This window comes from Wolffia australiana, chromosome 20 (assembly GCF_029677425.1).
Source record: "Wolffia australiana isolate 7733 chromosome 20, ASM2967742v1".
NCBI classification, from domain to species: Eukaryota; Viridiplantae; Streptophyta; class Magnoliopsida; order Alismatales; family Araceae; genus Wolffia; species Wolffia australiana.
In genome coordinates, this window is record NC_135854.1 from 3,550,738 (window position 1) to 3,575,424 (window position 24,687).

Sequence of the window (24,687 nt, forward strand, 5' to 3'; positions counted from 1 at the left end):
AGGTTGTTTCCCCACCCTCTCTGCTTAACCTCCAAGCATTCTAAAACTATTGACTTAAATTGTCAGAATCAAGGTGTCTTCTTGATTTAGACCAACCTCCCCACTTTTCTGTTGAACCTCTCAAAGCACTAGAGACAACAAGAACAATTGATGGACCTTCAAAACTTATCTTACTTTCAATATGCCTCTTTAGGAGGAAGTTGTTTTTAAAAAGATAAGAGGCTTAATTTATAGGTCCAACTATATGGATGGATAGCAGATAAAAAGACAAAGCTGTCCTTAAAATTTCAGCTCAATCCAAGTTTTGGATTGTTGGATAACAAGCCTAAAAGTTGGATGATTCCTAGCCATTGATTTATTTCAAATATTTCTATCTCCTTGTTGAAGATTTTAGATTATGTGTTTTTATGAATTTCAAAATAAACTGAGAAGAGATAACAAAATGTATGTTTTTATTTTGTTATGATGAAAGTTACAAGGACATTTTGGTAAAATGAAAAATGCCTTTGAACGTGAGCATAGAAAAGAGGTAAAATAAAAAGGGAGAAGAGGGGATGAAAGAGGCATCGGGTTGGAAAGAAAATTGAAGGCTGAACGCAAGAAAGAAGAGTCCAGAAATAGAGAAAGTCTGTTGGTGAAGAAAAAGGTTTACAAGAAATCGACAAAGAAGATAGATCAATCTCCAGTACAGCTCCAAAGATCAGATTTCTCAAGCTGATAATCAGGCTCATTTTTCTTTTCTTTCTTCTGTTATCCAATTGAACTATCCATCTCAAAATTAATGAAATATCCAAAAGACACTAGTGAGGATGTTTGTTTTCTAGGTTTGGTAGAAGATGACAATTTTTATTTTGATCCGTGCTCTTATGATTTGTTTTCTTGTGAATCTAATGAGTATTTGAATGAAAAATCATCTATGCCAGCAAATATTTCATTGCATTCTAAAATTGAGCTTAAACCTTTACCTTCGTCATTGAAGTATGCTTATTTAGGACCATGTTATCCTTTTCCCGTAATTATATCATCATTGTTATCCTCTGAAAAATAATTAGAGCTATTAGATACTTCATCTACTTACAAATTTGCTATAGGATGGACAATAGATGATATTAAGGGCATTAGTTCAAACATTTGTGAGCATAGAATTTTCTTAGAAGATAATTCTAAAGCAACAAGACAACCTCAACGGCGACTCAACCCACACATGTTAGAGGTTGTTAAGAAAGAAATCATGAAATGGCTAAAAGCTGATTTCATATATGCCATTTCAGATAGCCCATGGGTAAGTCCTATACATGTAGTACCTAAGAAAACATGAATAACAGTGACGAAGGATGAAAATGGAAATGATGTTCAAACCAGAGTGGCTTCTAGTTTGAGATTATGCATAGATTACAGGAAGCTTAACTCGATAACAAAGAAAGATCATTATCCATTACCATTCATTGATCAGATTCTTGAAAGACTTTCAAGCCAAAACTATTATTGTTTTCTAGATTGATATTCAGGGTATAATCAAATTGAAATTAACAAAAGTGATCAGGAAAAAACAATGTTTACATGTCCAGTAGGTACTTTTGCATTTAAAAGGATGTCTTTTGGGTTATGCAATGCACCAGCTACGTTTCAAAGATGTATGACTGCTATGTTTTCTGATTTAGTAGGGGATTGCCTAGAAATTTTTATGGATGATTTTTCAGTCTTTGGTTCATCATTTGATAGTTGTTTATCTAATTTAACCAAGGTGTTGCAGATATGTGTACAAAACAATTTGGTGTAAGTTGGGAGAAGTCCAATTTCATGGTGGAGGAGGGAATTGTCCTAGGGCATCATATCAGCAAGGATGGACTAAGGGTGGACAAGGCTAAGGTCGAGGTCATCAAGAACCTCCCCCTGCCCACAACCCTAAAAAAACTTGGGGATTTCTAGGGCATGCTGGCTTCTAAACCTTTAACTAATTTACTTTCTAAAGATACATTGTTTGTTTTTAATGAAAATGCTAAAGCATCATTCTTACAGATTAAAGAGGCTTTAATTCAAGCACCAATCTTACAAGCTCTAGATTGGAGTAAACCTTTTGAAATCATGTGTGATTCCTCTGACATTGCAGTGGGAACTATTTTAGGACAAAGAATTGACAAGAAGCCAGTTGTCATCTACTACGCAAGCAAAACTTTAGGAGGCGCACAGGTAAACTACTCAACAACTGAAAAAGAATTGTTTGCTTTAGAAAAATTTTGTTCTTATCTGTTAGGTAATAAAATAATTATTTTCTAAGCTTTAAAGTTTTTATTAAATAAAAAAGAAACCAAGCCTAGATTAATACGTTGGATTTTACTTTTATAAGCATTTGATTTAGAAATCAAGGATAAACGGGGAATAGACAATACAATAGCATATCATCTTTCTAGATTACCTACAGAGTTATCCATGCCTATCCATGATGAATTTCCTGATGAATATATTTTAGAAATTCAAGGTAAAAAGCTTCCATGGTATGCTCATATTGTAAATTTTCTTGTAACGGGGTTATTACCTAATGATAGAAAAAAAAATTATAAAGATATTAATTACTATTAGTATGATGAACCTGAACTATTTAAATTAGGTGTTGACCATGTGTTTAGAAGATGTGTACCCAAGGAAGAACAATGTAGTATACTAGATGCTTGTCATTCTTCTTTATGTGGCGGACATTATGCCCCAAAAATAACTGCATTTAAAGTTCTAAATTGTGAATTTTTTTGGCCAAGCTTATTCTCTGGTGCTTTTATGTTCTGCTCTAGTTGTTTAAAGTGTCAAGCAGTGGTAAATATCAAAAAGAAAGATAGAATGCCACTACATACCATAATTAAAGTGGAAATCTTTGACCTATGGGGGATTGACTTTATTGGACCATTCCCAAATTCAGATGGACATGAGTACATCTTGATGGGAGTAGATTATCTCTCCAGATGGGTTGAAGCAATCCCCACTAGGTCAAATGATCATAAAGTAGTCCTTAAATTCATTCAACAACATAAATTTTGAAGGTTTGGTTGTCCTAGAGCAATTATTAGTGATGGAGAAAGTCATTTCAATAATTCCCAATTCAGGACCATGTTAAAGAAATATGGGGTTCAACATAAAATCACTACCCCATATCATCCACAAGCCAATGGTCAAATTGAGAATTCAAATAGACAGATTAAGAAAATTATTAAAAAGATTATTCGGCCTGATGGGAAAGATTGGTCAAGTAGGTTATATGATGCTCTTTGGGCATATAGAACTGCTTATAAAACACCCTTAGGGATGTCTCCTTATAGGGTTATTTTCGGTTAGGCGTGTCATCTTCCGGTGGAAATAGAACATAGAGCTTATTGGGCATTAAAAAACTTAATCTCTCTTTAGATATAGTAGGAAAACAATGTTTATTGCAGATGCACGAACTCCAGGAGTTGAGGAATGAATCTTATGAAAACTCAAGAATTTATAAAGCCAGGATGAAGCATTTTCATGACAAGAACATTAACCGCAAGCATTTTCAGAAACATCACAAGGTATGGCTTTATAATTCCAAGTTGAAGCTTTTTCCAGGGAAGTTAAAATGAAGATGGGATGGACTGTTTATAATTACTGACATATATGATAATGGAGCCGTCTTGATTTTTGATCCTAAGACATGGAAGGAGTTCACAGTAAATGGCATGCAATTAAAATCGTATTTGGAAGCAGAAAAGATACCACCACCTACAACAACAATGTTGGAAAACCTGATTGCACCCACTTAGGATTTGGATTCTAGATTTTTCTTTGTTTGTACCAACATGTAATTCAAATTAATGGATGAAGAAGATCTCCTAAAGGTGGATTGAAATTTATAAATGGAATTTATGACATGATGATCAAATAAAGGTTTTGATGGAGGACCATCGAGTCGATCACGCCCCGATCCATCGCCAACCAAGTCGTGAAGCCCGCGCCAACATGAAGAATCTACAGTTCCACTACCAAGGTTGAGAAGCAACATCGTCTTATCGGTTCGCGTCATGTATCTTTACGTTCTTTCTTTCTTTTGTCATCTTTGGATTATGGGGAGGCCCTTCCTGCGTGAGTACCGTCTTCCCTCATACGTGTTTTATTTTAATTATATTTAAGTGTCATATTTAGGGGGAGGAAATCCATGTTGGGCTTCTTCTCCCCCTAAAGATCATTTTTAAGGGGAAAACCCAATAGGCATTCTCCTTAAAAGGGGGCCCAATTGGGCCTCCATAACTGCCACGTCCCCTCTATAAAGAAGTGGGAGGAGTGGAGGTGGAGGCCAGGTCGTTGTGAACAATTCCAGATCATGTTTTTTGGTTGTTAATACAATTTAAAAAAGTAAATTATTTAAAGACAAAATAAATTGATGAAAGTGATGTGGAAAAACCAAAACTTAGATGGACGAAATGTGGGTTCCCTTAAGTTAGTAGACCAATGAGATTGAAGAATGGAGTTGAATGTATGAGATAGTCAACTTACATTCTCACACTCACAGATTCATACAGCATACATTTATCCTTGGTATTTGATTTGTTCAATAAAATTATATTTAATTGTACTTACTTACTATCTCCACAGGGGAATGATGATTGTGATTTAATTATCTCACTATAGGATCACGATGATTGATGTGCCAAGCTAGCTCTCTCTCTCTCGTTCTCTTCTTCACACCCAAGACACCAGGAGGTTGAAGTTAGACCAATCCTAGACCTTGATTTTTCTTCATCATTCTACCTTGTTGCTGAAGAAGTCAAGTGCTTGAGATGCTGTATGGTATTCTGGACGGCACTTTTTTCCAGCATAAAATAAATGATTTTGACTTAATTTTTGATTTTATTATTAAAGATGGAATGACTCATTTTTCACATGATTATTATTATTTCTAATTTTATCATTTTCACATGGAATTTTACTCATTAATTATTTTAAATATTTTTTCCAATTTTTTTTTCTTTTTTACATTATTTTGGTAAGTGTTTTCTGCTAATTTCTATTTTTTTCATATGCAAAAACTAATAATAAAAATCAAAATGTTGCCAACCGCTACATTAATGCACGCTGCAACCTTATTGCTTGCTTTTAGACGTGGTCGTTAAGCGCGTGCATTTAATGCACGCGCTAACCGAGACACGTGGTTCAATTCGCATGCAGCATCGATTCGCCGTGTGCATTCAATGTACGTGGCAATTGACGCACACGTGGGTTGAAAGAGTCCAAAATTACGTCTATTTTTTTCTTCTTCTGCGTGCTTTAAAAAAATATATATATATAAAATAAAAGAGGGCGATGTGGCTTCTTTTTTACCATTTAAAAAAAGTTTCAAATACCCAATGATTGTACACTCTACAGGCGTGGGTATCGACGAGGAAAAAGTCAAAAATTGCGGTTGCTGTTGTTTGTTTTGTTTTTTTTATTTTACAAGACGATGTGGCTTCTTTATAGCCATTCAAAGAGGCCAATCATTTTCTAATGATTATGGCCGTTTGAAGTGCGCAACCACGTATCGACAGGCGATCCAAGGGCGGCGAAAACAACAAAGAAGAGGCTCAGCCAAACAGAAAAATCAGTTTTTTTAGATAATAAAACAATCCAACGGCCTAGAATTATCCTCACTAAAACCTTGATATCTTGAGATCTAGACGTCCAATTCGGCTGAAATTTTGAGGGTAGGTTCGTCTTTTCCCCCTCTATAATCCAGAAGTTGGATCTTTAAATGAAGGTCTGGAAATGGGCAAAAATCACTTTTGGAGGCTCTCCCCAAGCATTTGGCCAGGAAGGACACAGGAGGGATTCTTGAAGTCAACAGATCTTCCTTTTGCACTCAAATTTGTAAGTTTCTGATTTGTATTTCAATCATCTTCTTGAACGATTCTAAAACGCCAAGGCATGGGCGAAATATACATGCCCTATAACTTTGTTTTGAATGAAATTAGCACTTCATTTTGATTCTGATTCAAGATCTGATTTTTTATCCTCAATTCTACATCAATTTAGAACATTTCTGCTTCATTAGATTTTTAATTTAGGGTTGGATTTCATCATTTCCCCAAATTCTTTACTTTCTCTCTAGGTTAATTTGTCTAGTTTCTCTCTCTAGATTTTGATTTTTATTGTTTAGGAATTTAATTTAATATATAAAAAACCTAAAAATAAAATTTGATTCGAAAGTTCATCCATCTTGAAGTTCAATTTAAAAATCCCTTTCTTGATTAATTAATTCCCAATTTTAATTAATAAAAATTGTCTTAAAATTTCATAAAAATTGGGAAATTAATAATCCGAATTAATATGATCTTAAAATTGAAATATTCCTATCTTGAGATTTCTGAATGAAATATTTAAAATCAAAATTAAGTTTTACTTGATTTTTGATTAGTTATACATTATTAAGTATAACTAAAATCTATTAATTGATAAATTAATTCATCTTTGAATTAATTCATTGAAATTAGATAAAAATTCTTATTTGTTGCCTCCTTGTGGTTCGACCCCTTGCTTGCTCTATATTCTATATTTAGTGATTAAGGGAAATTATAAATTTTATTGTATAAGTCGAAACGTCAAATCAATGACAAAATTACGTGCGTTTTTAGGCTTATCACACGTCTACCTAAAAAAGGGCAAATAAAAACAAAAGAAAAAGCTTTAAAAAACTCTTTCTCAAGGCTAACGTGGTGGCACTTCAGCATGCCATGTCACCCTGTTTCTTATTTCTTCTCTTTTTTTCTTTTGTTTTAAATCAATGGACATGAGTGTGCCACATCACCCTGCGCCAAAAAAATATAAAAAAACATGTTAGTCATTAGTGCAATCATTGCTTCGTGAATTACAAAGCGATGATTGTCTGGTTAATGATTGGTTGACGCCAATCATTAACTTAGCTAATGATTGGATGGCACCAATCATCATCTGGCACGTGGCGGTGAATCAAACGACGACACTTGGCGGTGCGAATAAAAAAGCCAAAAATAGATAAAAAATTTTATTAAATAAAACAAAATCCCAAAAAATACATATAAATATATATTTCGACATAGAAAAATCATATCTCGCCAAATTTAGTGTCAAAAAATTCCAAAAATTTATATTCTTTTAGAAAAACTGTCTCAAAAGTTATATACTTTTAGAATCTATTGTCAGAAAATTCCTAAAAAATACACAAAAATGTACAAAATTCAGAAATTCATTCTAAAAATAGATTTAATCATTGTAAGCATAATAACATGCAAATATGAGTGATCTAGTACAAATAGACATCTAAATATGATCATATTAACATACTCAATAGGCATGTTATCACATATCAAATCCCTCTCTTTAAAATATGAGCCATAACGCAAAAGTGACAAACTTAAGCGTAGTCCTCCTTTTTAGTCTTAGGATTTAAGTCCCTTTTAAGCTGGGTTGGTGGAGTCAACTCTAGACCTACTTCTTCGGGAGGAGGAACTAGGAGCTAGCGTGTAACACAAGGTTGAGACTAGGGTTCGCCCATTCCGATGTCCGGAAAAAAATGGGACAGTTCTGATAACATGCAAATTAATATACTTAATTACTGAATTATACATTCTATTTATGTGTTTTAATGGTCATATTTGCATGTTATCATAATAAAATACATTGAAATCAGTTAACATTACGTTTTTCTATTATTTCATATTTTTTATCATTTTTTACATAGAATTTGACATTGTTTCAGTGAAGAAATATTTTTACATTATTTATTTGCTTGGTTTAAGGTCAGTAAATCATCTCCTGATTTTTATGAATTTTTCCCATATTTTTATGAATTTTTCTGAATTTTTCTGACCATTATTTAGGCAAGAAATGATTTTCATTTAATTAAATAATATATTGATTATTTATTTTGCATTTTAAATGCATTTAAAATGAATATCCACGTCATTCGCCCAAAATTCGGGCGAATGAAGGGATATATTAATTAAATAAGAAAGGAGAGAAGAGAGGAGAGAGATAGGAAAAGTCAAATAGAGTGATTAAAAGAGAGAGAGAGAAAAGCGGAAATCGACGCCGATCATTGGCGTTTATTTAAAACAATGATTTTTTTTCTTTTTCTCTCTCTCTCTCTCTTCTAACCAAGCGAAAAAAAGCACTATTTTGTCCTTTTCTGTTTTCTTAAAAAGCAGCGAAAAAGTGCGGCCGACACGGACAACGAGGGTGCACGTGTCCCGAAACACTGAGCGAGAAAATCAAGCCCAGCTAATAGGAAATTCCGATTTTTTAGAGAAAATAAAAGAGATCCAACGGCCCACATTTGATCTCACTAAAACTGCGATATCTTGAGATCTACAACTCCGATTGGGCTGAAATTTTGAGGGCAGGTTCGTCTTTTCCTCCTCTACAAACTGGACGGTTGGATCTTTAAATAGAGGTCACAAAAAGCGAAATTCACTTTGAGGCTCTCCCCAAGCAATTGGCCAGGAAGGATACAGGAGGCATTCTGGAAGTCGTCAGATCTGGATCTCTTTATCAAATTTGTAAGTTTCTGAATTGTATTTGATCATCTTCTAGAGCGATTCAAACGCTTGTAGCATGGGCGAAATGTACATGCCCTAGATTCATGTTTTGAATGCATCAGCACTTCTTTTGATTTGGATTCAGATCTGACTTTTGATAATTAATTCTTAATCATTTTAGGACATTTCTGCTTCATTACATTTTTAATTTAGGGTGAAATTGGGGCTTTCCCCAATTTCTTCACTTTCTCTCTAGGTTAATTTGATTTGTTTCTCTCTCTAGATTTCGGTTTTTATTTTTAGGAATTTAATTTAATATATAAATAACTCAAAATAAAATTTGAACGAAAATTCATCCATTTGAACTCCAATTCAAAAATCACTTTCTTGATTATTAATTTCCCAATTTTAATTCTGAAAATTATTATAAATTTTATTAAATTGGAAATTAATAATTATATTTTATGAGCTTAAAATAATAATAATATTCTTATCTGGAATTATCTGACAGAAATCAAAATTAAGTTTTACTTAATTTTGATTATTTAAATATTATTTAATATTAATTGAATTAAATATTGCAAAATTCAAAATTACTTGACTTGATTCATAAAAATTGTTTGAAAATTCTGAATTGTTGCCTCCTTGCGGATCGACCCCTTGCTTGCTCTATATTCTTATTTAGTAATTAAGGGAATTATAAATTTATTGCATAAGTCTAAAAAGCTCAACGACCACGTAATTTTATGTGATTTTTCGGCTTATCAAGTTCCGGATATCGGATATCGGATATCGGGCGATATCTGTCTATCAGTGGTTAGACGGATATCGGTACCGGATATCGGAGGGGGAGGGACGAGGCAGATATCGGATGCCGGATATCGGTTTTCGATATCCAGTTATCGAAAACCGATATCCGGCAATTTTTTTTCAGTCGTCTGCAATCCCATATGGACAAATTCTAATTTCCTTGGGACTTTATATTCTCCCCAGCCATCTTACAGTTAATTCTCATCTACGCCAGGTCGCCGCCCACAGAGGATACCTAATGTAATTTTAAAAGTTTTAAAAATCATGATAACGAGGGCAGAATTGCATATTGTAGAGTGTAGAATTGTTTTTTTTTAACTAACAACTAATGTTATTAAGAAATTAATATATTTTTATTTTTAGAAAATAAAATTGCGAAATATAGTTAATAAATTGAATAATAAATTTAATATTACCTAGCAACTAATGTTATTAAGAAATTAATATATTGTTATTTTAAGAAAATAAAATTGCGTAATATTGTGAATAAATTGAATAATAAATTTAATATTACCTAAAAAATAATGCTATTAAGAAATTAATATATTTTTATTTTTAATAAAATAAAATTGCGTAATATAGTTAATAAATTGAATAATAAATTTAATATTACCTAACAACTAATATATTGTTATTTTAAGAAAAAAGAATTGCGTACTATAGTTAATAAATTGAATAATAAATTTAATATTACATAACAACTAATGTTATTAAGAAATTAATATATTGTTATTTTAAGAAAATAGAATTGCGTAATATAGTTAATAACTTGAATAATAAATTTAATATTACCTAACAACTAATATATTGTTATTTTAAGAAAATAGAATTGCGTAATATAGTTAATAACTTGAATAATAAATTTAATATTACCTAACAACTAATATATTGTTATTTTAAGAAAATAGAATTGCGTAATATAGTTAATAAATTTAATATTACCTAACAACTAATATATTGTTATTTTAAGAAAATAAAATTGCGTAATATAGTTTATAAATGGAATAACAAATTTAATATTACCTAAAACTAGTGTTATTAAGAAATTAATATATTGTTATTTTAAGAAAATAAAATTGCGTAATATTGTTAATAAATTGAATAATAATATTACCTAGCAACTAATGTTATTAAGAAATTAATATATTGTTATTTTAAGAAAATAAAAGTGTGTTATATAGTTAATAAATGGAATAATAAATTTAATATTACCTAACAACTAATGTTATTAAGATATTAATATATTGTTATTTTAAACAAATAAAATTGCGTAATATAGTTAGTAAATTGAATAATAAATTTAATATTACCTAACAACTAATGTTATTAAGAAATTAATATATTTTTATTTTTAGTAAAATAAAATTGCGTAATATAGTTAATAAATTTAATATTACCTAACAACTAATATATTGTTATTTTAAGAACATAAAATTGCGTAATATAGGAAATAAATTGAATAATAAATTTAATATTACCTAAGAACTAATGTTATTAAGAAATTAATATATTTTTATTTTAAGCAAATAAAATTGCATAATATAGTTAATAAATTGAATAATGAATTTAATATTACATAGCAACTAATGTTATTAAGAAATTAATATATTGTTATTTTAAGAAAATAAAATTGCGTTATATGGTTAATAAATGGAATATTAAATTTAATATTACCTAACAACTAATGTTGTTAAGAAATTAATATATTGTTATTTTAAGAAAATAAAATTGCATAATAGAGTTAATAAATTGAATAATAAATTTAATATTAACTAACTACTAATGTTATTAAGAAATTAATATATTGTTATTTTTGGTAAAATAAAATTGCGTAATATAGTTAATAAGGGTACTAGGGTAGATTGTAATTTATTAGTGGAATGGTTATGAGAATGACTGACAAGTGACAACTAATGTTTTAATGAAATTAGTACACTATATTTTTGCGTGAGTAAAATTGCAGAAAATATGTAATACCTTTACTAGATAGTAGTAGCAGTTAGTAAGAGGAATAATGAATATGTTTGGTATATATACTCAAAATAGTTAGTAATAGGAGTAGAGTAATAGACGAGTAAGTATATTTCTTGGCAGTATATTTAATTACAGGGATTAATTTTTTTGATTGATACTAAGATTATTTATTGGATAGTTGGAGGAATATGGTAATGCAATGGAAAATGTATCAAAATTTAGGGATATTCAAAAGAATCCATACACGCCATTAATTTGACATTTGTAGCAAAATTCATATGTATGCTATGACTGTGGCTCTATCAAAAAAACGTAGTCCCAACGGCTTTGTCAGAGATTTGTGCTTACTTTATCATCACCTTCGTTGCAGAAGATAAGAGATAAGTAACGATAATTACGTAGAAATAAGAAAATCTAGTTCAGTTATGCGATGTGTACCTCGAGCACATGGGAAATTGATGGGGTGAGATAGAAGGTGAATGAGTTAAAAAGGAGAGAAGGATTTAGAGAAACAATCAGTGAGTAAGAGAGACTGGGAGAGGCTCAGAATTAGAGATAAAAAGAAAAAAGGAACCGGAGAGTGGGATAATTGCTAGAGAGAAAGAATTCCATTGGAAAGGAATGAGAGAAAGTGAGAGTGACAGAGTGAGAGAGAGAGGGTGAACGAGTAAAAAATTGAGAGACAGAATTAGGGACTAAGAGAGAATGAAAGAAGAGAGGGAAACTTAGAGATAAAAACATGGGAAGAATCAGAGAGTGAGATAGAATCAGGGGAGAGAGGAAGAAATAGAGAAAGAATTCAACTTGAATAGAATGAGAGAAAAGGTGAGTGACAGAGTGAGAGAGAGGGTGGAAGAGTGAAAATTGAGAGAAATAATTAGGGAGTAAGAGAGAATGAGAGAAGGTAGGGAGACTTATTGAAATAGAAATATAAAGAGGAACAGAGAATGCGATAGAATTTGACAAGGAAGGGAGAATTAGATAAAGAATTACACTGGAATTGAATGAGAGAAAGGGAGAGTCACAGAGTGAGAGAAAGGGCGACAGAAAGAAAAATGAGAGGAAGAATTAAAGAATTAATCAGAGAGTAGGAGAGAATGAGAGAAGAAAGAAAGAGATAGAGATTAGAAGATAGAAAGAAACAGAGATTGAGATGGAATGAGAGAAGAGGATGAGAATTAGAGAAAGAATTACAGTGAAATGGAATTTGAGAAGAGAGGGTGACAGAGTGAGTGCGAGGGTGAACGAGAGAAAAAGGAGAGTAAGAATGAGAGAGTAATAGAGAATAAGGAAAGAAAAGGAAGAGTTTGTAGTAAAAACATAAAAATAATCGGAGAGTGAGTTAGAATTAAAGGATAAAGGAAGAACTTAAAAAAGAAATCCATTGAAATGGAATGAGAGAAAGGGAGACTGGGAAATTGAATATGCATTTGCCATGGTATAAATTCAATATCAATAGCGAAGAAAGAAAAATCAAAATCAATACAAAGAGACATCTGAGAGACAAGAAAAGCAAGAAAATCAAAAGAACACTATAAAAATGAGAAGAGATAAGAAGACATACCTGTGTAGCCGCAGCCATCAGTCCCCACCGTCCGCCTCCGCCGTCCTCCGTCGTCCTCCGCCGTCCTCCACCGTCTAAGCTCTGAGCTTTTGACCGAATGACCGTGTATTTTTTATTAAAAAATTTTGAATCGAAAGTACACGATCAACCTAACGAAACTTAGGAAATAGCTTACATCCGATGTGGATATCGATTTTCGATATCCACATCAGATATCCAATACCGGCATCTGCCCCCTTGAGACAGAGACGAATGCTGAATCGGGACGGATATCAGTACTGGATATCGACACTGTAGCAACCGATATCCGGTACCGATATCCGGTATCCGGATATCGGAAATTGCCTTTCCGGTATCCGGTACAGCATCCGTCCCGATACCGGCATCCGGTACTGGTATCGGGATGGGCAAACACTATTCGAGACAGAGGAACCATGTAGTTTGGTGGGAGTATACTCCAGGATTACATGCAAATATATTTTCATCAAGTAACGATGGTATTGCTCAGATTAAACTCAATGGTTGAGGACCAAAATATGATTGGATATTGCAAAGAGTTGCAAGTCCCATGAGATGGGTGTTCAATAATATGTATGATTTGGTGGAGGTGTACTCTAGGTTGTATTACACATGTTCAAATTCTGATCCCCACTAGGAAATAGTTTGTTTCTTTACTTCCGTACGCTTGAGGGTTGTATGGAATGATGAATTTTAGTGGAAGTATATATTCGATGAACTTAGAATCTACTTGAACTATTAATTCATTAGACATATCTTGTGCAGGCGAAGATGTCGTTGAGCAACCAATTCATGGCATAATAGATGACAACCAATTCATTGGACCAAAGTATACTGATTGGCTTAGAAACTTAAATATCCTCCTTAAGTCTGATCACATAGCCTACATCTTTGAGAGTGATGGCATGGGGGAGCTTGCATTGGATGCAACTAAAGGGGAGATAATGGAGTATCAAAAATGGAAAGATGATTCCACTACCGTCCAATGCTACGTGCTAGCTTCTATGTGCAATTAGTTGCAGGAGCAACATGAAGATACGTAGCCAGGGCCAAAGTTGCTTTATTTGATGGAGTTCTTTTCCAAAGAGAGTAGGACTCAAAGATATGAGATATCAAAGAGCCTATTCAAGGCTCGCATGACCGAATCGTCTATGGTTCAAACTCATGTACTAAAGATGATTGAGTGGATAGAAAGGTTGGCAGTGCAGGGAGTTGAACTCCCTATTGAGATGAGCACAGACCTCATTCTTCAATCCTTACTTGATTCATTCTCCCAGTTCATTGTTAACTTTAACATGAAAAAAATTCATACCACTCTACCGGAGCTGCTTATCATGCTTACCACTGATAAGGGCAACCTTTAGAAGTACAAGCCCGAAGTTCTCTTCTTTTTGGTAGGACCAACAAGAAGAGAAAGGCGACGTCTTTTTAAAGGTGACACAAAGGGAAGAAGCAGGTGAAAGTACCAATGACAAATAGACATGGGCGTGCGGTGCGGTGCGGAAATTCGCACCAGGTGTGCGAATTTCCGCACGCACAAATGGGCTTGGGCGGTGGGCGGTGCGGTTTTGTGCGCATAAACGCACCACATACCGCACCTAATTGCACATTTCGTTGTTTTTTAAAGTAATTTTATTAAACATTATTAATTATTTAATTCATAATATATGTGGTAAACATACTATGTTTAAATCATAGTCAACTGTGTTGAATTAAGCACGTTCATGGCCTTGACATCGCCATGAACGATCGGCGGCACGCAGTCATGGTGAAGATGAGCGACGGCGTGGGCAAGCCCGAGCACGATATCCATTCTCGTCTCCCACTCCCCCGCCCCCTTCCCCCCGCCATGGATGAACGATCCCAAGCTCCCGTTCGGGTGGTAGCTGTAGAACAGCAGCCTATTCGGTCTGTTCGCCGCCCAGCCGAGCAGCCGCGTGATATTCCTATGTCGGATTGAACCCAGCGTAGAAATCTCGTTCAAGAAAGCAGCCATCATCTTCATCTGCCTTCTCCGACGCCGGCGGCGACCACATCTTCTTCACGGCGACGGTCTCCCCGCCGGGAACCGCAACTCTGTACACCACGACGGAGTTTCCCGCGCCGATGATATTCCCCGAAGTTAACTCCCTCGCCACCGAGCTCACCGTCAAGTCGAGCTTCTGGAAGAAGGTGACCTCCCAAGACCCGCCGTCGTCGCCGGCGAGGCAGCGGCTGCGCCGCCGCCTCCGGATTACGTAGACGGCAGCAACTGTCAAGAGACACCTTGAAACAAGCAGCGCAACGATGGAGGCCTTCACGGCGGCGCTGCGCGCGGCGCCGCTGGTGAGCCCGCGGGAGAAGCCATTGTTGGAGATGTTGAGAACGAGCAGGTTCTTTAACCCGGCTATGGCGGCGAGCCCGCCGGTTAGCTGGTGTTGGGACAGGTCAAGAGAGCTCAGCCTCGTTAGTATGGAGAACTGGGGGGGATGTCTCCGGAGAGGCAATTGCAGCTGAGATTTAACGAGATTTCGAGCTCCGGGAGGTCGCCGAGCTCCGGCGGGATCGGCCCGGAGAAGCTGTTCTTCCTCAGATCGATGACTTGTAGCTTTTTGCAGGAGCCCAGCTCGGAAGGGATGAAGCCGGAGAAGTTGTTCTCGTCGAGGACGAGCTTCGTTAGCAGACTGAGCGCGCCGATCTTCGTGCTAAGCGGGCCGCTGAGATGGTTATCTCCCACATCGAGGATTTGTAGGCTAGAAGGGAGATGCTCGAGAAGAGGCCCGGAGAGAGCATTGGAGTGTAAGTCGAGGAATTTGAGCTTACTACAGCCGGAGATGGCCGGAGGGATCTCCCCGGAGAGGAGATTACCGTGGAGGTCGAGGAAGTTGAGCTTTGCTAGCCAGCCCATCTCCGGCGGGGTAACCCCTGACAGCGCGTTACCTCCTGCTCGGAATCTGAACAGTCTGGAGCAGGCTCCGATCTCTCGCGGAAGCTTCCCTGAGAGATTATTCTCGAGGAGTAGCAGCTGAGTGAGCTTCTGTAGAGAGAAAATCTCGCGGGGAATCTCGCCGGAGAGGCCATTGAAGGAGAGATCGAGGAGTTGCAGCGAGCGAGACTGCGACAGGCTCGCCGGGACTCCCCCTGTTAGATTGTTTTGCCAGGCGATGAAGGAAGCGACAAGCGAGAGAGGACAACCGTGAGAAGTCCAGCCGGATCTCGCCGGAGAGATAGTTTCTGTCGAGCTCCAAGGCGACAAGGGAGGCGCAGGAGGAGAGCTCCGCGGGATGGGGCCGATGAGGCTGTTGGAGCACAGCTGAAGCTCTTCCATGGCGGAGAGATTGCCCAGGCTGGGGGGGATGAAGCCGGAGAGAGAGTTTGCGGAAAAGTCGAGAACTTTGAGCTCGGAGCAGTTGCCCTGTTCAGCGGGGATGGTGCCGAAGAGATTAGTGCCCCAGAGAAGAAGGTTCTGCAACACGGGCAGCTTCCCGAGCTGAGAGGGGATAAACCCAGAGAGGGAATTCTGGTGGAGGTAGAGGTCTCTGAGGCTGACGCAGTCGGCGAGCTCTGAAGGAATGGCGCCGGAGAGATTAGCGGTGTAGATGGCATGGTTTGGAGCTTCTTCAAGGATCCAACAGAGGGGGGGATCTTGCCGGAGATGGCGGTCTCGGCGAGGCCGAGCGTGGTTAGCTCGCCGCAGTTGCTTATCTCCGGCGGAAGCGGGCCGGAGAGCGAGGGATTGCCGCCGGCGCGGAGAAGTTGAAGGCAGCAGAGCTGGCTGATGGTCGGCGGGATGTCGCCGGAGAGGCGGTTGTCGAAGAGAGTGACGTTGACGAGGTGGGAGAGAAGGCCGATTTTGGGGGGGATTCTCCCGGAGAGGGAATTGGAGTGGAGATGGAGGGCTTGGAGACTGCGGAGACGGGAGATGGACGATGGGATTTCGCCGGAGAGGCAATTGCAGCTTAGGTCGAGAGGGCGGGAGCCGGGAGGTGGAGGGGGCAGACTGCGGCGGAGATGGGGGGCAACAGCGAAGAGAGGGTGGGAGGTGGAGGGCGGGCTTAAAATTTTCGCACAACGTCGGATTTTCGCACCGCACCGACCCCTGTGCGGTGGGCGGTGCGGTGTGCGAAAACTGTGCGCAAAAATTTGCACAACCGCCCCGTAGATGCGCCCAACCGCACGAGCGCGATCCTCTCGCACGATTTGGACCATGCCTAATGACAATGGGCCATTGGAAAAGGTAGGTGCTTCCATTTCAAAACAAAGGGCCATTGGAAGAGGAACTACAAGAAGCTCCTAAATGAGATAGCTCAAAAGAAGGATAGCGATGCTTCAAGTATCTATGTGATAGATATTTATGTTGTTGAGATACATCATCTTGGATATTGGATAGTGGATGTGCCTATCATATCTGCAAGTCATTGCAGGTATGACAAGTAGAATAAAGTTGAGCAAAGGCGAGGTGGGGTCGAGAGTGGGGAATGGCAGCAGAGTTGTTGCTATTAGTTTGAGGACAATGAACCTCAAGCTTCCATCCAGAGATTTCCTGTCTTTAGAAGACTGCTATTATGCTCCTAGCACAAATAAATAACATTGTATATGTTTCATGTTTGGATAGACGGGTACACCGTGACCATTATCAACAAATATTGTTATGTCTATTTTAATAAATAATTGGTTGCATCATCACCATTGGTCAATGGGTTGTACTTTATGGATGTTTCTTGTTATAATCTCCAAGTATATGTTTCTCTAAAAAAGAGGAGACAATCAGTAAGCACAGCCTATTTATGGCATTGCCAACTTGGGCATGTCTGAAATGGAAGATTACTTAAGTTACATAAGGATGCATACTTGGGTTCGTTTCATTTTGAATCAAATGCAACCTTTGAATCTTTCATTATGGGTAAACTGCCCAAATCACCGTTCTCAAGGAATGGGGAGCATGCCCTTGGCATTTTTGGAACTCTTACATTCTGATGTATGTGGTCCTATGCATGTTCATGCTAAAGGTGGTTGTTCTTACTTCATTACTTTAACCGATGATTTCTCTAGATATGTATGGGTATACTTAATGAAGTATAAATCTGAAGCTCTTGAGAAATTCCACGAATTTAACAATGAAGTAGAGAAACAATCTGGAAACAGAATTAAAACACTTCGATGAGATCGAGGAGGAGAATACTTCAGTACAGAGTTCACTCAATACATGAAGGATAATGGTATCTTAACTCAACTAACTCTTCGATACACACCACAAATGAATAGTGTTTCCGAAAGGAGAAATCAAACCTTGTTAGACCTAGTAAGATCAATGATGAGCTTCTCAAAACTACCAATGTTCCCCGGGGATATGCACTTGAAACAACATTGCATATACTAAACATGCTACCTACCAAATCAGTAACTCCCACACCATATGAGATATGGAGATGAAGAAGACCAAATTTTATGTATGCTTGAGTATGGGGATGTCTTGCCCATGTGAAGAGGCACGTCCCTAGAAAACTAGAACTAAGAACTGAGCTATGTCGATTTGTGGGATATCCAAAACAGACACACAGATACGACTTTTACTAGCTCGAGGAACAAACTGTTTTTGTTTCAAAAAGGGTCATCTTCTTGGAGGATGAATATATTATAAGATAAGATAGTGGGAGTAACTAAGTCTCGGAAGAAATTCTGAGTCAAGACACAAATACTATCTCATCAGATGAGCGCTCAGTTCATGAACAGGTTGAGGAATGTACACTAGAGCCACGTAAGTTCAGGAAGAGTAGTAAGACAACATGATAGCTATATTGGACATATTACATCAGGCAAAGTCAAGACACTACATCATAAGGATGATGATCCTCTGACATACGATGAGGTGGTTTGAGATTCTAACTCTCAAAGATGGCGAGAAGCGATGGATTCTGAAATCCAATCCATGCACCAAAATCAAGTATGGTACTTGGTTGACCCTCCCAAAGGTATAATACCTATCGGGTGTAAGCGGATCTTTAAGAAAAAGATTAGTGCAGATGGACAAGTTAACACAAACATGGTGGCGACCACGACTGCACATTGGAACCAGACGTGCCTCCACCTCCACACGAGACGTCCCGTGTCATGACATGTTATCAACACCAACTCCAGAATTGCCCTTTGATGTGACGCGTCGACACATCGTCTATTTTCATCTATTTTCTCTTACTTTGTCTTTCCTCCAAGGCCTATACATAGGCCAACGTTTCTTGAAACACTTGGCAAATTTCTTTTGGAATTGAAGTTTCTTCTTCTAAAAGGAAGCTTGTCGTAGTCGTCTTCCCTACCGAGCCGCCGCCGCTGCCTCTTGTCGCCGTCGTCGAGAAGACCACTTGCCCTCCTGTCCCCGCCGCACACACGAGCGCCCGTCCGCACCTACTATGAGCACGGCCACCACCTGCACCCGCCACGCGCTCGACCGTCCCCGCCCGCTGCACCCCCGGCCGTCGGCACCTGCTGCACCCTCCGCCGCCCACATCCGCCACGCGCTCAGCCGCCTGCGCCTGCCACGCCCTCGGCCGCCACGCTTGCCGCACCTTCGGCCACCCGCTTGCCCTCTCTAGCGCCAGTTGCCACCGCCAGTACCTTTGCCTGCCATTTGGTCTTCGCATCCAGCCATCAACTCCAAATCGCCCTTGCAGCCACTTGTCATCGCGCATACCATTTAGATTTCGGGGCGCTGCCTCGGACCCCGCAAGGGGGCGACTCCCCCCTTGACCCCCCCCCAATTGACCGCGCAGTTGGATCCGCGACACCCTATTGAAGCGCACGTCAATCGTCCCGCCAACGATGCGTCGAGAATTTCCGAGATCGCCATGATGCACTACTCTAGTGCCGAGGTACTTTCTGCACTCTTTGGTGATCGTGTTCTTCATCCAGTAGTCTTTGAGTGTTTATCCACTGTCGTGGAATTAGTTTTGGATTTTGAATCTTCAAGCGATTAGAATGAATAGGCCTTTGAATCTTCTAGCGATCATCCGTTCGAATTTATTGACATTGGTGCTTTGTTTCACCGCAGTGGTTGTAAGACAGTACTCCCGCCCTCGACGAGGAAAGGGGCTGCACCATCATTATTTTCACCGGATTTAAATCCTCAAATTCGATCGTGTGATCCGTGGTCTGTTTATCCTACCCCAACATTAGATCGTCCTAGTACCATGTTTCCCCTTGTCATCCTGCATCAGTACAAGTCAAGACTAGTTGTGAAAGGTTATCATCAAAGGTAAGTACTTGACTATGATGAAACATTTTTGCTTGTTGCCATGATAAAATCAATCAGAATTGTTCACGCCATAGCTGCATACCACAACTATGAAATCTGGCAAATGGATGTCAGGACTACATTCCTCAATAGAAACCTTAAGGAAGAGGTGTATATGATACAACCCAAGGGTTGTGCGTCCATGGAATTTCCAGATAAGGTGTAAAAGTTGCAGAGATCCATTTATGGATTAAAGCAACCTTCGAGGAGCTGGAATATCAGATTTGATGAGGCTCTCAGATCTTATGACTTCATTAAGAATGAAGATGAACCATGTGTATACAAGAAAATGAGTGGGAGCTCAATCACCTTCGTGTGGGTGATATTCTACTCATTGGAAATGATGTAGGACTGTTTTCATTAGTAAAAGTATGGTTATCCAAGAACTTCTCCATGAAAGATTTGGGAGAGGCACCCTACGTATTGGGAATATGTATCTATAGAAATAGATCAAGAAGGTTGCTCGGATTATCCCAATCTATGTACATAGATACCACTGTCAAAAGGTTTAGCATGTAGAACTCTAAGAGAGGTCTGATACCAATGAGGCATTGAGTTCAAATATCTAGGGAGCACTCACCTAAAACTCCTGTAGATAGAGTGATGATGTCTAAAGTTTCATATGCTTCAGCTATTGGATCCATCATGTACCCGATGCTATGTACTAGGCCTGATGTTGCATTTGCTCTAAGTGTTACGAGCAGATTTCAGGCAGACCCAAGGGAATAACACACGGTAGTAGTGAAATGCATCCTTAAGTACTTCAGAAGGACGAAGGATTTATTTCTAATTTATGGAGGAGAGGAACTGAAACTCCAGGGTTACACTGGCTCAAGTTTCTAGTCGGATCCAAACGATAGTAGATGTGCATCAGGATTCTTATTCACACTAAACAGAGGCAAGATATCTTGGAAGAGCTCCAAGCAGAGTACTACCGCAGACTCGACGATAGAAGCTGAATACACTACAACAGCGGAGGCCACCAAGAAAGCAGTTTGGTTGAAATTCATCGCGAAACTTGGGATTGTTCCTTCGCTCTCAGAACATGTTCCATTGTTGTGCGACAACAATGGTGCAATAGTGATGGAGGAAAATTGAGTAATTATTTTTTATTGTCATTGTAAATTTAAATAAATTTGATAAAATTTGAGAAACTTACTCAAATGTATAGAGTGAGTGAGGTTGTCTCATTAGGAACTGGCCTTTAGGGATGTTTAGATAAGTGAGTTTTTACTAATAAAGATATAATAACAATACTAAAGACAATGAATATAAGAAGAATAAAGTAATTAGTAAATAGAGAGAATATTAGTTTAATAAGATAACTAGAGAAGAGAGAATATCTGATATTATACGTATATATATTTTAGGGATACGAAGAATAATAAAGAATTAAGAGATTAGATATTATATTTAAGAATGATAGTAATGTAATTAGCAAAGAAGTGTAGATTACTTAATAAAAGTAATTAGTAGTAAGAGGGAAGAAGAAGAGTAAAAGTTGATACCTAGAGAGATAGAGAGAGTAAATGATTATTTAATTGTAATATACTAAGTGATTATATAGGTAAAGAGACATATTAAGGAGCAAAGAGGTAGTAATCGTAATTAAGAGATAATTATATGAATGTAAGATCACCTATATTTGTTGAATACTACTTCTATAAGTGAAATATTTATTATGCAATTACTATATGTATTTTAAGATGTTTTTATATGTTTTTTATATTTTTAAATGTAATTTATAAAATTTTAAGGGTCGATTTAAGGGAGTAAAAGGGTGATTTAGGCAAACACCTTGAGGGTGCTCGACCAAATTCCCAATCGAGGGTCAGGAATAGGGAGAAATTGATTACATATAATTTTTGTATGCTCGATGGTCTTATAGAGGAAATCAGGGATAAGGATGGTCTTCTGTCGAACGCCCCTCGGGTGTTCGACAAAGTTCCCGACAGAGGTGTGTATATATTTAATTTTTATCAGGTTGAGAAAGTAGAACTTAGGCAAATCAAAAAGTTAATCATCGAACACTCGAGGTGTTCTATGAAATGCTACACAGAAATCACGGCAACAATTCTTTGATCGAAATGGATTGAATCAATGATTAAACTAATTGGAGTCAAAATGATGATAAAATCCTACTGAATTTCAACAAAAGTGACTGAAAAAACCCATTGATCCACCCTGATTTGAAGATTATAGTGGCGGCGCCAATTGCCGCCTCCTACCTTCGGTTTAATGTTTCCTTCATTCCTCTCCTCCGTTCTGGCACAGATCCGAGCTTCCCCAGCCCCTCTTGTAGCCTCCCTGAGTTCTTCGGCAGCCGTATGCGCTGTCACGACACCGTAGTCTGCCTCCGAGTCCGAAATTGATCCCAACTGCTGGTATGACTTATGGTCGAAAGATGGTTCAAATGGGGGCATTCGGGCCCCTTTTTAATGGCTTGGGAGGGACCTCCCAGGCCGTTCGATAGAGGGGGAGGGCTGTGGGGTCCTCCCAGGCCGTTCTATAGCCTGGCGATCCCCCTCTTCGGCCAACATCTGCCGTCCGGCTGGCATCGTCAACAACCAGGGGCAAGATTGGACAGAACTGCCCTTGGCTGTTCGATTGCCCTCATTTGGGTCCAACAGATGCGATTAAATTGTAGCTGTTGACCCAGATTAAAGTGGTGTACTCACCGAGCCACATCACCCTGCCCTGTCAGCCTTGTCAGCCCTGCCCTCTCTCATGATTCGCCTGCAAGAGGGTCCCACGTATGCGTCATTTTTGCCAACCAATAGGAAAGCCTGAAAAACAAATACAAATAGATTAAAGAGGACGAGATAGATCTCACTGTCCAATCTTCTTTAAAAAGATTGGACTGCTGAGATCATATCCCACTACTTAGACTAAGCCCAAAAAGCACGGGCTTCGGGCTGGGTTGGCTTGAAGCCTGGTCTCAATTTACTTTATTTTTATATATATATTACAGCCCGTTCGGTTGCGATCAATAGGTTACTCTATGGCCTGGCCTGCTGCGATTCAAAACTGATAATTGGATTCAAATCCCATATCGGAAAACTTTAAAAATAAAGACACTATATAAATTTGGCTCATTCTTCTTTACTCAATTAAATCATCTTACCTCTCTTGTGTACGGCGCACTTGACACCTCTCTTTGGGCATGTATGGTCTGTGTTCCTTGTGGCCGGTTGGGCTTGCTTGTCGGGCGCTGCCCCTTCTCGACTACGAGCAGGCTTCGGCGCTCCCGCTTGGCTGCTTGTGGTTGGCTTGGGCGCTGATGCGCCTGGTCGGCTTCTTAGCCGGCCCAATAAACAATGTCACACACACACATATATATATATATAGATATATATCTTTCTTCTTCATTTCATTCCCACTATTTCTTTCTTTCTATTTTTTTTTCAACTTCGACTTCTTCCCAGAAAAAAATATAAACTGACATACTAGATAGAGCATTACAAATTACAATGTCTTAAACATAGTTTTACTAAGAAATTATTGAGTGTGTAAAACATGTATAAAAATGACATTAAAATGCAGTTTCTTAGCTCTTGCTCTATTTGGTGCATGAAATGCAAAATTCATATAAAAGTAACGACAATGCACATGAAATGATCCCAAAATGTATGATTACATGACACATTTTGGGGCTATCAAATGTGCCCCTACTTAAATATTTCTAGTCCCTTAGCAATGATGCATAATCAAGCCAAAAAAATTTCTTATGATCATGGTTGACGTTGGATTCTAGTTCTCTTTCAAAGGGGTTAGCTCCCTTTGAAGGTGACGGTTAGGCTAGGGAAGTTCTCACCACATATCAATCTCTTTTTTCACTAGGGCTCCTCAAGTGTCGAGTCCTCTATGAGAATTTGTGGATAAATAAGCTTGGTGCCTCTATTTTTTTTTTTTCTTTTGTATACTTTTCATATTTCCCATTTGTAGTTTTGATTTTGGCTCCTTTTTCCTTGCGGGGTTAAAAATATGAAGCATATAGATCACACATTTCTCTGGCCTTTGCTCCATATCCTGCTTATTGTTCTTCTTTCTCATAGCTTGCACCCTTTTTTTAGGTGTTTGAGCTTTTATCAATTGCAGGATGAAGATGTGCATTTAGGAGCTTAGGCTTGGGGCGAGAGATTTACAGCATGTCTCATGGCTATAAGTTGAGAAACAATGACTAAGAATAGGCTCAGAAGTTCATATTGGTCATGTTCATTCACTGGGTAGTACAGAGAATCGCACTCTGACTCACCATCTACTCTCAAGTGAGACACCAAGGATTGTCGATCATGATCGTGGTGATAGATTCCTAGTTTCACCTCTCTTCCTCAAGTGGTTCATCACACTATTCGAGAGATGTTGGATCCCTCGATCATTCTTCATCTAAGAAGTCATCGACTTGGATGTTTAAGTAGAGTATGTGTATTCGCTACCCCCATTGATCAATTATGCTTATCAATGATGTGCATGAAAGACACATAGTAGGGATAGAAAGAACCCGATAATTTAAGCTCCTTGGTTTCCAGGGGTTTGGCTTATTCATGGTTCGCTTG

General features: G+C 38.1%; 1 pseudogene; it reads right to left on the reverse strand.

Moving 5' to 3' along the window:
• Positions 1 to 14,551: 14,551 nt before the first annotated feature.
• LOC144716341 (uncharacterized) lies at positions 14,552 to 19,529 on the reverse strand (annotated as a pseudogene).
• Positions 19,530 to 24,687: the final 5,158 nt, after the last annotated feature.